The 13,128-nt window shown below is 32.0% G+C and overlaps 1 protein-coding gene across 8 annotated transcripts in view; it reads right to left on the bottom strand.

Moving 5' to 3' along the window:
- LOC145260568 (uncharacterized) overlaps positions 1–12,868 on the bottom strand; it is a 504,115-nt gene extending 491,247 nt beyond the window's left edge. For 4 of the 8 annotated variants that reach the window (XR_013864332.1, XM_080118839.1, XM_080118830.1 and 1 more), the window contains exon 1: positions 12,486–12,868. The gene's annotated coding sequence lies outside the window, so the exon portion shown is untranslated. The remainder of the gene's footprint in view (positions 1–12,485) is intronic. The other 4 variants (XR_013864331.1, XM_080118836.1, XM_080118827.1 and 1 more) reach the window with 1 other exon arrangement.
- Positions 12,869–13,128: the final 260 nt, after the last annotated feature.

Raw genomic sequence — 13,128 nt, 5'->3', positions numbered from 1 at the left:
TATATTACTCTTACTAAGAGAATTTTACAGAGAGAGAGAGAAAGAGAGAGAGAGAGAGAGAGAGAGAGAGAGAGAGAGAGAGAGAGAGAGAGAGAGGGGCATAACTCCCAGAAAAAAGAACAATCCAAGAAAAACATTATACTTTGCAAACATTATTCCTTGGCATTAGTAATCTTTGTTCTCATCATGATTGAACCTCAGCTTTCTTGTATCAATTTGGGGAGAAAAAATAAAATGTTTTGATTTTTGAAGAATCTGATTGAATAATACGATTAGGAATGAACTTGAAAATAGTAGGACATGACGTAACCAGCCGATTGATTGGATTGGACCTCTACGATCTTTAATGTCATCAAACAGGAAAAATGGCTCAGCCACCAAGATCCCGTCCTGTGGCATCAAAAGTCGCCACCCACAAACTACTGGTAGTCTAGTTTTCAGAGGCTTTGCATGGGATTGCAGTTTGTGAATTTGTGGCCTTGTTGACAGAGCAAAAAAACAAAAGTGGTTTTAAAAAATGTATATGTGATATCAAGATAGGCGAACGTCTGTAATAAAATAAACTAATATTTTGAATAAACAAATGTAAATGTCGATATGAAAACTGACAAAGATAAGGAAATGTAGAAATTTCTTTTGTTATTAATGTAATCCAATATGAAACAGTTACACACCGACAAGAAGATGTGCATTAACCCTAAGTCTGGTGGCAACACTTAACTATGTCTACTGCTGGACCCTTGAAAAATGTAACCAGACACTCACTGGTTATTATCACTCTAATGCCCTTTGTGCACAAAATGTGCAACGACCCTAAGTTCGTGTGGCAACCCATTTAACACGCTAGTTAGTCTGTGAGCCTACCAGACGGGTATCTTGGGTAGCGGTTTGATGATGTCAGACGTTTATAGCTGAATTTTTCACTCATAGATGCTTCGGTGTTGGTGGATATGCTGCTTCTCTCCACTGCAGCTCGAATGTTTGTATTAGGACAGGTCAGGAAACAACAGTTATAATAAATCAATAATAACGAAACATCGACGGTTATTTTCTTATCAAAAACATTATTTGCATCAAATAATTCAATACAAAGTTCATAGAAAAAAGGAGATTACATAATTCTGGGCTTCTTTGGACTTAAGCTAAACAAATTGTTTTCTGGATGTAGGATTTTTAACTGAATCAAATTCTTTCAAATAACAATAATTTTTAACTGAATTAAATTCTTTCAAATAACATAATAATTTTTAACTGAATCAAATTCTTTCAAATAACATAATAATTTTTAACTGAATCAAATTCTTTCAAATAACTTTCTTCCACTTTTGAAGATAATTCTCAAGATTCTTTTTTGTTGTTGATAATTTACAACCCATGACATGATCATACTTGACTCACAGAGTTTGTTTAGCAAGGCAATCCAGTGTTGCTCAACACTAGAAATAGTGTTACATTAATGACACAGCAGCAGCAGCAAAAATTGGCTTTAACATTCTTCCTACACAGAATATTTTTTGTGTGCAAGAAAAACAAATCTAGTCAGAAGTAAATTCCAATTTCTTAGATGGAATTCTAAATAGGCTGAAAGTCAAGAATCTGACTGATTTTTATGTCAGAAAATGGAAAATATAAATACAATTAAAAATATAAATACAATTAAAAATATAAATACAATTAAAAATGGAAAATATAAATACAATTAAAAATATAAATACAATTAAAAATATAAATACAATTAAAAATGGAAAATATAAACACAATTAAAAATATAAATACAATTAAAAATATAAATACAATTAAAAATATAAATACAATTAAAAATAAGGTGGTGGAATAGAAAAGAAGAAAAAGAGGGAGGTGGGGTGGGGAATTGGGAAGAAGAAAAGAGGAGATGAAATAGAAGCTGAGCAATTAAGTTCTTTTTCATCTTTTTAAAGATGAGGATAACAATGGAAGAGAAATGTACATCATCTATATAAATAAAACATAGGTGTATGTATGTGTGTGTGTGAAAATATTTAACCGATAAACTCTTAAACTACTGATCACATAACACTGAAATTAACAGGCAATAGTAATCATATGCCAAAGATGGTTTATAACAAGTAAAATCTTTGTTTGGATGGATGAATAATGCATACAAAAATATGTTGGAAAGTTGAAATACAAAATGTTCAGTTCAACCTGTCAACATATTTTTCTTACTTCTTAATGTGCAAATTCATTCACAGCTTGAAGTCATTTGATTTTAAATCTTTCTTATTTATTTATTGATAGTGTTTAGGTAAGGAATGCAGATGGAACGCTAAATATTTCAATGGCACCCAAATCATTTTTTTTTTTTTAATTTTTGAAATCAGTATTATATATTAGGTACAATATAATATTCAATAGAGATTGGCTTTGTAATAACAAATACGAAATCAGCATGGATTAAAATATATTTAAGCGTATTTTACAACCGGGTAAGGTTAACCGATCCCCACCCCTTTGCTAGTCATTGAATAATGAAGAAAAAATTATCTTAAACTAATGGTAAAAAAGAGGAAAAACTAACAATCTTACCCCACACCTCGAAAATGAAATGTAAAAAACAAACTAAAAAACAAATTCGGCCATTGGAATATCTCTCCCGTTTACACCTTTATTAGTCTTAGATTATTTTGACGATTACGCAGTATAGACATTTTTTTTTTATTCTTAATAAAACAGGAACATAAATTTTTTGTAGTTTTATGTTATAAGTTTCTTAGATTTATTTTAATTCAAAAAATTGTTACAAAAACTTTGTTCATGTTTTGTTAAAAAAAAAAAAATGTCTATTTTGCTTATTTTGTGTTATTTAGTTTTTGACATTTATAAAAAACCCTTTCTCAACAAAAAATATGCACTTATTTTCGACTCGGTCCTGAAATTACACTTGTTTGCCTGCTGCTATGCATTCTTCCCATATCCAAACTGAAAACCAAAAACGTGAATCCGTCTGAGTAGTGCACAAGTGTTAAAAAGGTTGTAGAAAACAATTGTGCAGCACCTACAAGGTGCCTTCAATAAGTTTCCATACTTTTTCATATTAGCACTTTTATTGATAGCACACATAAAACTCTAGTTCCCTTTAAAGTAATCTCCTCCGGCTGCAATGCACTTGTACCGTTCCAATAACTTCTGGAAGGCCCTATGGAACTCCTCTTGTGTGAGCATGTTAATGACCCTTGTCACAGCCTCTTTCATTTCAATTGTCTCTTAACAACAGCCTCTAAGGTTTTCCTTGAGCTTAGGGAATAACCAAAAGTCACACAGAGCATGGTCGGAACTATAGGGAGGGTGAACTTGCTGCCCATCTTGATCAAATAGTCTGTGACAAGCATGGACTGGTGCATTGTCCTGGTGAAAATGCCACCGACTCAATTTGAAGAATGCTGGCCTCTTCTGATGGAATCTCTTCTTGAACTCCCTTAAAACCTCAACATAGTATTCCTTGTTGTCTGTCTAGTGAAAACCCAGTGCATTTTGATCATTCCCTGCTGTCAAAAAAGGGATCATCATAAATTTCTGAGTGGATTTTCTCTGTCTGGCTTTCTTGCATGTTTCCACTGAGAATTCTGTATCTTGGTCTCTGGTTCATAGCAGTAGATCCAGCTTTCATTGCAGGTCATCAGAGCATCAAGAACTGTGGGATCTGAATTGATCAGCTCCATCATCTCCCTGCTGTCATGATGTCTTTCTGATCTTCTCTAAGCACCCTGGAGACAAACTTTATGCAAATCTTCCATAGTTTCTCACAAATAATTGTGTGTACAGTTCCCACACCGACATCAAATTGTGCACTTATGGTCTCTATCCATACACAACAGCCCTCCTTGTCCATGAAATTCTTTATTTGGTCAATCAACTCTGGTATTCTGACTTTGTTATATTCCCCACACTTCTCATTATCCCCTCACAGAATCCCTGCCTTCCTTGAATCTCGTATGCCACTCAAAAACTGATGCTCGATTCATGCAAGATGGTCCAAAAGCAGTCTGAAGCATTCTATACATTTCTGTGGCATTTTTTTCCACAAGTTTTAAATAGAATTTTATTGTACATCGTTCTTCTAAAGTATCCTCACGTCTAGATTGCATTTTTCAAATTCACCAGCTGTGACAATCAGGCTTTATTGTGTATTCCAATCCGTGCTGTAGTTGTCTATTTGAACCTGAAATCATAATAATTGGTCAGTCATCTCATAAGATTTCTTGCGTTCGGTAGAAGTTAATTGTTGTAAATTTATTTTGCTTTTATCTTTAATTTTCTTGGTAACTATAGTGCACAATCGCTTAAAGTTGCTTTTCTTTTTTTTTTTTTCTCGCAGGCAGTCATGTTTTGGAGAAACGATTTAACTTCAAATAATTAAAACTTATTTGTTTTTGTAAAAAGAACGTTTAAAGTTTCTTTTTATGAAAACATTTTTTTTAATTTCAGTGTAGACAGTGTACAAATGTACAAATATTTTTACTAACAAAAAAAAAATCAAGGTCAACGATTTAAATATTTTCACCATTTTAAAGCAAAATTTCAATACTAAAGATAAAATTTCAATACTAAAAATGAAATTTAAATTCAACAATCAATTTAATCAAAAAAGTGGTCAAAAAACAAAATAACCGAAATTAAACTAAACAAACAAAAAAAATTTATGAAACTAAATTGTTTTCATTTACAAGAAATTAGAGCTGTGCGACTGCGTTGCGTTTTAATTCATAACTTTTGCGTTTTCATGGATCAAATTCTTTTATACAGCCGGAAACTGTCATTATAAATTCTTTCCCTGTTGTTTCTGAATTTATTTTTACGTGTAATAATCAACTAAACATTTTCTTGATGAAAAGAGAGAGAGAGAGAGATAGAGAGAGAGAGAGAGAGAGAGAGAGAAAATAACTTGATAAAGACACATACACGCACGCTAGCGCGCATTAACCGAAGAAACAACGTGCTCTGTCCCTTGATGCTGCAGTTCTGTATCAGAAAACAAACATGGTAGTAAGAAGGCAAGTTGGTCACAAAAAAGACGATAAGACCCAAATAGTTAGGATATTGGTACTTGTAAATCTTAATTATCATCCAGCATTTGAGTTATTACAATTAAGTTGGGCATAGGCTAAAATAATTTAACTTTTCAATAAAATTAGTTTTAAAAAAGAAAGAAAGAAAAAAAATGCACGCACAACGATTCATTTTATAGATTTGGTGTCGGATGAGTCATTCTTTATCAGTAGCCCCTCCCCCCTCCTCCGATCCTATGTAAAGGAGAAATCGTAGACGATTCTTAGTCTTTTAAATTTACACTTATTAGATTCCTACTGCAGCAAAGTTAACGGAGGAAGGGAGAGCTCCCTCAAGGGGGGTGCTTTAGAAAGATATAAAAATTGCAGAAAACAGGCCTGCCAGCATTCTTCAATAAAGGCGCTTCAGGCGACCGCTCTCCTCTTGAAGAACGAGGTAATACCTGGGAGACTGCATCTGCACCTCCTAGTAGTACTGAGTACCAAAGCGAACCGGCTGACCATATAACTCATTCTGACAAAGAATTACAATTCTCTCACAAACACATACGCCTTTTACACACTCTTCGCCGCATCCCCGTCACCACCAAAAAATGCGTCGTACTTAAATTTGAACTCAAGTATGAAATATTTTCCTTAACTAGCGTCCATCAAGATTTGTTTTCTTTATTTCAAACATGCCGACCTTTGTTATTTAAACCCTTCTTTTGATGGAATCGTTTTTTTTTTCTTTTCGAAGCTGAAAACGACGGCTTCGCGTTCAGCTTTTCTGAGACGCACATCATTACGCCCCCCCCCTCCCATTCCAAGCCGATTTTTCTTCTTCCACTCTTTTGATTTTAGGGGCCAACTATTGGGTTCAGCTTGTCAGGCTTGGTCTATAGAGGCTGTGAATAAATTAGGTTACTTTGTAATAAAAAAAAAAAAAAAAAAACACCCAGCCAGCGCTACTAAATCTCGAATTTCGCTATATTCGAGACGTTTTTAGAAGTCGACGAAGGGACACGTCGGAGACTCAGCTCCTCTGGCCGTCTGTTAATTTGGACTAGTCAGAATTTGAATAAACTCTTTTTTCGTTTTTTTAGAAGACGAGCAACGAGCATCTCTTATTACAGAATATACGAATTAAATAAAGATTCGGCTATTTGATGCATCTAAAAATTACTTCCCAGGAAAAAAATAAAAATAAACTATAATACTTTAGCTTTCTTTTAAACTTTGATTCAAGTTATAAATTATTTTTTTATTCGTCAATTTAAAGACTTCAACATTACTTTCGAAGAATCACGATAAACAGTCGTTTTAGTTTTAATACATTAAAATGACTGCCTTATTTGCTATCATGATACTTCGAAATTTCAGAAAAGCCTTTCAATTATCAGAAAGTAATTGCTTTTCTTTTCGTCTCCAATCGAAAACATTTTATTTTCTCACGCGCAATTCATGTTTGTTTCAGCTTCAAGATTAAATTTAACAAATGATGTCAATTCAAAGAGTCGTTTGTTGGAATATCGCACATACTTCATTTATTTTTTAAGTCTATAAATTTGAACTTTACAAAGCGGACTTGAACAAGAACCCCCCCCCCCCCGCAAAAAAAAAAAAAAAAAAAAAAAAAACGGCTTTCGGAATAAACATTCCCAACCTCCCCACGTTAAAAACGGCTTTTGGTTTTCTGGAATGGACACTAATACATAGGGGGTGATTTTCGTTCAGACAGACTTTGAAAATTTGACAGCGGCCATTTTCTTTTTACAATCGTTATTAAATTATCCGGTTATCTTGAACATTTCGGCTACCATTGAACCAGCATTATCTTAAAATTCGTTCTATTTTATAATTCTAGTTTATAAACAATACATTAAATTACTGTGGTGTAATCAGTACAAAATACATGCCCTCTAAAATCACGTGATATTATGTTTTAGCCGGTGTAAACGGAATTTGGTACGGATCAACTGTATTAGCACAGACGGTTTGATTTTATTTTTTTTAAATAGTTAACTTCAGATGTTTTTGTGCGCACCAAAAAAAGTTGCCAAAGAAGAAAGATCAAATTAAAATTAAATTTTCAATACTAAAAAAAAAAACAATTTTATTTCAAAACAAAACCAAAAACAATTTTATTCAAAACGTGTGCGAAAAATGAAAGGAATTGCTTGATATTTTTTAACAGTACCCATTCTATTGAATCTATCCTCTGCAGATCAAGTCTAACTATTTATGTTTCATTATTTTTTGTTTAATTTCAACTTTAACAGAATACGGTATGATTTTTTTTTTTTTTTTTTTTTTTTCTCAAACACCGTGACAAGCAAGAAGAGTTCCGAAGCATAATTAACGACGGCCGTGAAAATACTACGAAGAATTAAACAACGTTGATACTTTTTTGAGAGTTGGAGAATGTCACATTTGTAAGAGTGGGAAAATGGGTGGGGCTGCATGGACATTGGCAACGCCAAAAAAAAAAAAAAAAAATTTATACGTCTTTTTTAAGTCTTTTTTTTTTAAGATGACAAAATTAAAATTATCGATTAAATTGTAGGTTTACTTTTAAATTTTATTTTTAGTCTCTAAAAATTTTCGCGTTCGCAGCCATATTTTATTGACGGTTATTATTTTTTCTTTTATAAATTATCACTTAATATGACAACATAGTCAATAAAACGTCTAAAAATGATTCAAACTTTTAAATGTGAAAAAATGATGCCAATAAAAGTCTGTCTAAAATGTGTCTAAAAACAATGTGAAAAAGATGAAACTTTTGAACCGTCTTTATTCTATAATTGAACACCGTATGAAATGCAAGTCTGAGCACCGAAAGATTAGAGACATTTGAGAGACGCAAGGCCTTTTTCATAGAATCACAAATTATGGAGAAGGGGGCTCATCGTCATCCCCCCCCCCCACTCCAAAACAAATTCTAGCTTTGGAAATAACTGGACATTTTTATGATGTAAAAAAACATGTCCAGTTAGATTAATTTTTGGTAGAAATGAGCCAGGTGTCAAACAAGTTTGGATCAAGATCCTTGTCCTTTTGGCTGCGCAAATAATTCAAAGTGTGGTATCTGTTCTCATACTACATTGCTACACTTCATCTGTTTTACCCTCGGTCAGTGGAAGAGATATCCTAGACTGAGGATAATTTTTCATTTTGTCCTAATACAAAGTGCTACTTTTTGAGAAATTGGATTTTTCTCCACACTAAAATTTGACATCTGCCCTCGACAGGTGGGTAAATAGAATTAACTTACTACGCCACTAGCTAAAAATGCGTTTGTCATTCGGAATATTATCACTTTCAGATTAATAATATATTTTTATTTGAAAATGTACATATTTCAGATTTAGCTCGGGAGGGGGGGGTCCCAGGTTAATTTAACGTCGACCATTTTTATTACGTAGTTTGTAAATGGGAGGAGGATAATATGAAAAAAAAGACGCTTTTTGAGTATTTAGTTTTTCCTTTTTATGGACCTTTTTTCTGTGTACAAATCTATTATTTTATTTTAGATTTAAAAGTGGGGGATTACTTTGCTATATAAATTTAACATAAAATGATCACTCATTTCCTGACCATATCACTTATATTTATGTCACTTCCGTTTGTTTTGTTTTTAGAAAATATTTAAAATTTTAGAGCGAGAAGATCACTTATCTATAAATTTAACATAAAACTGATCACCCATTTTCTGACCATCAAGTTCTAAACAGAATAGCGTGCAAGTGATAAGAATACTAGTTTTAATGTTATGCAGTAACCATTGGAGGAAGGATTAATCTTTGCCATTTTTTCTCTTTTTTTTACAAACCAGCGCGCTAGTAATTTTTATTTTGCTGTTTATATATATATATATATATATATATATATATATATATAATATAATATGTGTGTGTGCTTTTAGTATTTGGTTTTTCACATTTTTCTTTATGAAGTTAAGGCATTGCCTGTAAAGGTGGAGGCGTTACGAGTTCCGCTTGTTCGATAGGTTCTATTACATGGCAAACTATTGCGTTCTGGGTTTATTTGGATTTTTTTTTTTTGACGATGCGCGAACAGAGAGGGGGGAAAAAGCGTGAATAGCAGATACATTCAGAGAACGAGTATTTTTAAAGCACAAAAGAAAAAATGTTATAAAGTTATGATCTGAAAATGAAAACTACTCATATCATTAGTTGTTTTGAAGACGTACTTTAGAGAATTAGATATAATAAATTTTAAAAAGCACAACAAAATTGCCTCCCCCTCCAACCAACAAATAAACAAAATAATGTTATACTTTTTTGTTTTAACACTAAGTTTCTGGAAACTAGTGATCACGTTATATTGGAAAGTGATTCCTTAAATATTCAACTATTTAAAAAAAAAAAAAAAAAAAAAAATTCATAAAATTGCCAAAATAACATGAAATGGCAAAAAATGAATCTATTCTCCTTCCCATATTGTTATTAAACTTTAAAATTATTTTCTAATCAACACTTTAATGAACTAAAAATGATTTTGAAACCTTCAAACTGCAACTGTCGATGAATAGATGGCCATCATTGAATATAAGTTGGAGAGCAAAAGTATTGTCAAATTAGTGTGTGCTCCTAAACAACCAAAAAGGTAAAATATGAAATTTCGCTTGCATCCCTGTCGTACCAAAGAATAATTTTTTATATTTGTGACACAATAAAGGTAAAGATCTCAATGAGATAAAAGGAGGAGATAAACTAGACTTAATTAGTAATATTGAAAAAAAATATTTAGCGTAATTTAAACAATTTTGTTGAATAATTTGCGATGTTTATGCTATAAAAAAAAAATAAGCAAATGAAATGTTTAAAACTATTTTAATTTTACGAGGGGTCAGATTTTTTTTTTTTTTTTAAATATTACACAAGTAGCCATTTTATAATATACGTAAAAATAAGAGTGAACTGAATCAACTTCCCGTTGTTATTTATTTTTTTTTTTATGTTTAGTTAAATATATTATCTTGGTACTTCTAGTTTTTAGATATGATTTTCAAGTTAAATTCAATTTTTACGGTATCTTTTATTGGTGCTTATGCATTTATGTTACCGTGCTATCTTTTTTTAAAAAATAGTATTTTCGAGTTGAATTCAATTTTTACGATATTTTTGTTTATTAAATTGTTAGGTGAAAGTACAGAATAGTTACAATACAATCCCTCTACATGTTAAGAATGGCTTTCTAAATAATGTCATTACTCATTATTTCAGCGCAGTAACATAGATGCATAAGTACCCTTTTATTTATTAAACTGTTAGGTGAAAGTACAGAATAGCTCAAAACGCATCCTCCCTTCCTATATTAAGAATGCATTTCTGAATAACGTTTCAGCACAGTCCGTATTCTGCAGAAGTACTTTTATTTGAATTAATAGGATTTATGCATTTATGTTCAATCGTTTTGGCGGTGGAAAAAAAAGATGTGGTTTTCAATGAAAACTAAATGATATTTTTCATAAATATATTTCACTAATTGACAACTAAGAGACTTCTAGAAAACGAATAGTTAAAAATATATAATTTGCATATGCAATAATTGTATTTTGTTCCATAAATAAATTAGTGCTATTGCAGAGAATTTTTTAAATCCCATTTCCACGTTTAGTTTTATGTTTTTTATTTATTCAATTGTAAGGTTAAAGTACAGAATAGCTACAAAACACCCTCCCCATGTTAAGAATGGCTTTTTAAATAATAACGTTATTATTTCAGCACGGATCACTCTCTGCATGAGTACCAATAAATTTACTTATCGAATATAATGGGGTTAAGTTGAAATTCATTTAAAAATGTTTAATAGGTTAAACTAAAATTAAAAATATATTTGGTTCAAAACGAGCTACGTAAAAAGAAATGAATGAATGGTTGTCTCCTCGCCTCCGTCAACGCAGCGTTTTTTTCTTTTTATTTTCTTCACCTATTCCTTTATTTCCATTCATCTCGTCTCGAATCTACTGATTGTCTTTCGGTCTATTGTTTTTGTAAGGAACGACATACGACGAGGAAACCGTGTTTGGATTGTAAAATACAATGGAAGCAAATTATCGCGAGGAATAACGTGTTGGTGACTTTTGACGGAATTTTAATTTTGTGCGTTTCAAATATTTTATTAAAGAATTAAAAGGTAAAAAACGGATAAAGAAAAGTGACTAAAACGTAAAAGAATGGAACAAGGGAGTGACTAGAGAATGGGAAACATTTAAAACGAGAGACAGAATGAAAGAAAAGAAGGCGATATGAAGGAAGGAAAAGTTGAAGAAAAACTAAGAATTAAAAAAAAAAAAAAAGAGAATTAGGTGATCGATAATGGAATGATCTCGTCCCTTCTTTCTAGGGGGGGGGGGCATTGTGGCAATCCGGAGTGACAACAAAGACGGCGAGTAGGAAATGAAAGTCGGACAACAAATAATCACCCCCCCCCACCTTCATTCTCGAGACCCGACTCAGGAAAAAGAAAAGAAGGCAAAGAATAAGGAAAAAGAGTGGGTGGGAGCGTTTTAATAGAGGCGTCTATTCGGTCTGTGCGATTAGCGCTGACAATCTCATTTCAAAGTGAAGCGTGACGACAACCCGATCGTCGATCGATGTAAAAAAAAAAAAAAATGACCATTTTAAGAAGAAATTCGGGGGGGGGGGGTATCAATAAATTTCTTCACGATGTAACAATAAATATATCGACAATTCATTTCGTTCTCGCATGATTAAGGAATGGTTTGAACAAAATCTAATCTCAGGTAAAAACGGTAAGCAGCATCGGAGCAACTGTCAATTCTTTTGTTGTCAATTATTTGGATTTTTTGTTTTGTTTTTAGGTTTCTCTTCTAGAATAAATAAATATATAAAAAGCGCTTGGATGATTTTCGGATTCGTTTCAAAAAAGGCTTGGAAATCTTTACCAAAGAAATATTTTGCTTAAATAAATTAAATACTGAAACTAATTCGATGCTTTCAGAAAATCAGAAAGTTTAATTTTAATTTGCAATTATTAAAAAAAAAATTTGGTTTAACCAAACTTTGAAAATATTTTTAAATCAAAATTAGTTTTCATTTAAATATTTAAATTAAACAACAATCTGTATTAAAAAATAACATCCAACCATTATCGTCAGGCTGTTTAATACTTTACGCTTAGATTGAATTTTTATTTTATTTTGGGGGGGAATATTTATTTTATCGATATCTGATCGAATTTTCCAATGCGGAGTTTTAATTGCGTGTGGAAAAAAAAAAAAAAATCAGAATCGGGAAAATCAAATCCGTCTTAAATTAAGGAAGATCGACATTATTGGAACCGGGTCATCCCTTTCAAAGATCAATTTGATATACATTAAATAGTTGCTATTATTATTGCATTTAAAAATAGAAAGAAAATGCCCGGAAAAAAAACTGAATGAAATTTCAGAAGAAAAAAGTTATTTACCTTTTTATTTTGTGCGGATTTATTATTTTTTTTTTATTACTTCGATATGTTGATGTCCAAAAATGATATTGGTAAATTTTTCGTACAGCCTTTTTTTCTTTCTTTTTCTTCTCCAGTAATTAAAAACGCACGAAGTAATAAAAACAAATTAGTTTATTTTTTAATTTGGTAGGTAAGGATTTATTTTCCGCTGTCCGTCCGTAATATAGTGAGAAGAAAGCCCGTACGCTTGTCCGTCAATAACGAGCACCTGGAGCGCGGAGGAAACAGTGAGAAGTGCTGCTTGAGAGAGAAAGAGAGTATGAAAGAGTAGGAGGGGGCTTAACGAAAGAAGGAGGAGGTGGCGAAAGCGAAACGGATTGCATTTTGCGGCAACACAAAGAGCAATGGAGAGGGGGTGGTGAAAAAGTGGGAGGGTCACATTTACGCATTTCTGTCTACCCCAAAATTTTATTATACACGCTTTGGCTGTTTGTGGATACAGAAAAAGTTGGACAAAATGAATAACTGATCTTTAAAAATGTAATATTTCAAGTACATGTATTTGAAAAATTATTTGTATTGTTTTATTAATATAAATTGGTTAAGTCATCACCCACTAAAAGTGGTTTCTTTCGTTGATTTTGAATAGTAACCATTTTAT

This window comes from Euprymna scolopes, chromosome 36, assembly GCF_053919585.1.
Source record: "Euprymna scolopes isolate OS-2025 chromosome 36, ASM5391958v1, whole genome shotgun sequence".
NCBI classification, from domain to species: Eukaryota; Metazoa; Mollusca; class Cephalopoda; order Sepiida; family Sepiolidae; genus Euprymna; species Euprymna scolopes.
This window is presented reverse-complemented; position numbering and strand designations above follow the sequence as displayed.